Here is a 4,136-nt window from a genome sequence, read left to right as displayed (position 1 = left end):
GCTAGGCTTCTGTCTGCAAGCATAACAGAGTATCAATAATAATGCCATAGATTGGTGCTTGCCCATGGCATATGTCTCTAGTTGGGCCCATTCTTTTTTGAAATTTAATGTTTCTTCATTACGGTATTAGATTTAGTGAATTATTTTTAGTATAGTACAGTTGTTTTGACTGTCAAATAATTTTAACATTGAAACCATTTGGGTAACTGAATAATATTAGGCTAAGTGATTGACTTGCACACTGGATTTTCAAGATTTTACAAATATTGTGCAGTCCATTCTACAAACTACATTTTCTCCCTTCTCCTTGTGTCTATATATCCATACATATTTTCACACAAACACATACAATATATATATTATGTATATACATATATATATAGTGTTTATATTTTTATTGTCTCAATGTTTCATCTTAATAAAAATTTTCAAGCTTCTATCTACTCATCAAGGAACAAAACAGTGCCTTTCAGAAAGTGATTGATCTGCAAAGATTAATCATTTGCTAATGCATCATGTGTAAACATTGAGAGAAGTTGATGCTTTTGAGACTGCATGTGTATTTGAATTGGATCCTCCCTCTATCTCTTCTTTAATATCGGCTTTCAAACTACAAACAAAAAGTTTCCATCGCTTATGAGTTACACTGTTTGTGGTGTTTTGATATGATACGATATGATATGATATGTTGTGATATGATCTATGATATGATATGGTATGGTATGACATGACATGACATGACATGACATGATAATATTCCTATGGTCCTGAACCAAGAATAAGAACCAAAGCAGTATCATTTTCTGTCTCAGGTATGGGCTGCTGTACACACAGAAAAGTGTTAAGTATAATTTACTAGAGCAATGTGGATTAACAATTGGAGAGATATTATTCCCTCCTTTTACTACCTTCAACAATAAGAACTAGAATGTGTACCCATTTTAGGAAATTCAAATCAATAGCCACTATTTAAATTTTTTTATATATTCCTTAAGAACTTTCTATTTCATTTCAGATTATTGCTTTACATGCACTATTTCACCTGTCCCTATTTGTTTATTTTATAAGGACATGAACTCTCTCATCCAATCTCATGCCTTAACATTGAGGCTAGTATAAGAGTAGATGCTGGTTATTACCAAGTAGAATAATATTGCCCTGTATTGTCCTATTCTGACTGAGGCACTGGTGTTTATTTTAATGGACTCATTTTCATTTTAGGTTCTCAACATTTATTCAGAAAAATATGTTACTGAATTTTCTTTAGAAATAAATTAATAGTTTTTTTAAATAAAATATTCTGTTACTTTATGAATAATTATTTTCTACAAAACACAGAATGCCATTTTGGTGGTTAAAAACAGCATTAATTACACATCATACTCAGGATTTATGAATAGCTTTTATTTTTTTAAAAACCAGTGCTTTACACAGGAAAATACAGTCCACACACCACTATGTTATTGTCCCAGTTAGGGTTTTAGCTGTGACCAGACACCATTGTAGTCCTTTGGCTACACCAGAAGAGAACCACTTGGAGTGGGTGTGTTTGGTGATAGGAGCATGGAACTACCCCTTCCAGATTGCCTGTTGGAAGTCTGCTCCGGCTTTGGCTTGTGTTAATGCCATGATCTTTAAGCCTTCTCCCTTCATGCCTGTGTCTGCTCTGCTCCTGGCTGAGATCTACACCAAATATGGTGTGCCTAACGGCCTCTTCAACGTGGTGCAAGGTGGGGCTGCCACAGGCCAGTTTCTGTGTCAGCATCGTGATGTGGCCAAAATCTCCTTCACTGGAAGTGTGCCCACTGGCATGAAGATCATGGAGATGGCCGCTAAAGGAATCAAACCCATTACTTTGGAACTTGGGGGCAAATCTCCTCTGATCATCTTCTCTGACTGTAATACGGAGAATGCTGTGAAGGAGGCCCTGCTGGCCAACTTCCTCACACAAGGACAGGTGTACTGCAATGGCACTTTTGTTTGTGCAAAAGGAAATTGCTGGCGCATTACGAAGGAAGTTGTGAAGCAGGCTCAGAAGATAAAAATTGGGGACTCACTTCTGGAAGATACAAGGATAGGCCCCCTCTCAATGCCCCGCATCTAGAATGAGTCCTCGGGTTTGTCAAGTCCGCAAAGGAGCAGGGTGCCTCTGTGCTGTGTGGAGGAGAGCGATATGCCCTGGTAAAACATGGATATTACATGACACCTTGCATTTTAACTAATTGCACAGATGACATGACTTGTGTAAGAGAAGAGATCTTTGGGCCAGTTATGTCCATTCTAACATTTGAGATTGAAGCCGAGGTTCTGGAGTGGGCCAATGACATCACATTTGGACTAGCAGCTGGGGTCTTTACCAGGGACATCCAGAGGGCACACAGGATGGCGGCTGAAGTGTAGGCCCGAATGTGCTACATTAACAACTATAATGTCAGCCCGGTGGAGTTGCCCTTTGGTGGATACAAGAAGTCAGGATTTGACAGAAAGAACTGCTGAGTGACGATTGAGTACTATTCACAGCTGAAGACGGTGTGTGTGGAGATGGGAGACGTGGAGTCTGCCTTTTGAAAACCAGTGACGCCTGTTTACATCGCCAAGCTGTGCAAAGAGTTGACTGCCACAACAGGCACTGTAACTGAATAGCTTCTTAGATCTAGGCTTTGGGTCATTAGTGTGATAATAGGTCAGTATTGTCCTCTGTTTTGCAGTCACCTTCCCAATTGAAAATGTGCACAAGTGCCTTTCCGATGGTAGCCAGGGAACCTTTTCTTCCAGCAAGTCCCTGAGAAATCTGTTAACTCCAGCATCACTGTTTAGACATGGGCAGGCCACAGCTCTGCTCATACACATTCGTCCCACCAACAATAGCAGTTTTCTAGTTTGATTTAAAGGCTTTCCTTCCTGGGTTCTTGGTGAACCAGATATATGTTTTTTTTTTTGTTCATTGACAACTAAAAAATAAAGTCTTAAATTAGAGGCAGTGGTGTGGTGCATGCCTCTAATCCCAGCACTTGGGAGGCAGAGACAGGTACATATCTGAGTTAGAGGGCAGCCTGGTCTATAGAGTGAGTTCCAGTACAACCAGGGCTACACAAATTAACCCTGCCTTGAGAAACCAAAAATAAATAAGAAATACATTTTAAAAAGTTGTTATTCGGAAATATTAAAGTCTTGATACTTGTGGAAAATGTGATTCATTGGCATTTAAAAAGCTATGTTCTTCTTGGCTAGCAAGACACCTCAGTGGGTAAGGTCTTAGCACAGTTTTATTCCCAGAACTCACATCAAGGTGGTAGCCCCTTCCCCAATCCATATTATGCACAATAATAAAATCTTTCTAAAAAAAACCAAACCTACTAAGTGTGGAAGAAATCTCCGGAAAGCAATGTGATCAAGCTGAGAGAATATGGTAAGGTCAGATAAGTCTCTTATCTAGAAGAGCTACTTCATTTAGGCTTCTAGTAATTGTACTTGATTTCATGACAAAGTTTGAATTGACTCACAGGGCTACAAGATTTTCTCAGGATGAACTCTATGTATAGTCCCACTTGGAATTGTTTTTTTTTTTTAATTTTATTAGATGTATTTCTTTACTTACATTTCAAACATTATTCCCCTTCCCGGTTTCCTGTCCTTAAGCCCCCATTCATTCCCCTCCCACTCCCCCATACAGCTATTCCCCCTATACATACCCCTTATTGGCCCCCACCCCCATATTTCCCTCAACTATAGGTCCAACCTTGGCAGGACGAAGGGTGTCCCCTTCCACTGGTGCCCCAACAAGGCTATTCTCTGCTACATATGCAGTTGGAGCCCTGGGTCAGTCCATGAAAACTCTGGTTGGTTGCATTGTTGTTCTTATGGGGTTGCAAGCTCCTTCAACTCTTTCAATATTTCCTGAAATTGTTTTAACATGCTCTGTATGTTCACACTTTAATGCATGTGCAGGAGACAGGGCATCACACTTTCAAAATTATTAACAATAAGGTTTATATAATTACTTTCATAGATGGTATATGTGCATGTGGTTCTCTCCTTTTGACTTTGTTGTGAGATGATTGATATCTCCCTTTTTCTTTGGTGTAGGTACCTTTCTTGTGTTGGAGTTTTCCTTCTAGAATCCTCCATGGGGCTGC

At 39.5% G+C, this 4,136-nt stretch overlaps 1 pseudogene; it reads left to right on the top strand.

Moving 5' to 3' along the window:
* Positions 1-1,529: 1,529 nt before the first annotated feature.
* Positions 1,530-2,568, top strand: Aldh9a1-ps1 (aldehyde dehydrogenase 9 family, member A1, pseudogene 1; annotated as a pseudogene).
* The last annotated feature ends 1,568 nt before the right edge of the window (positions 2,569-4,136 follow it).

Source organism: Rattus norvegicus, chromosome 14 (assembly GCF_021556685.1).
Source record: "Rattus norvegicus strain SHRSP/BbbUtx chromosome 14, alternate assembly SHRSP_T2T, whole genome shotgun sequence".
NCBI lineage: Eukaryota > Metazoa > Chordata > Mammalia > Rodentia > Muridae > Rattus > Rattus norvegicus.
This window is presented reverse-complemented; position numbering and strand designations above follow the sequence as displayed.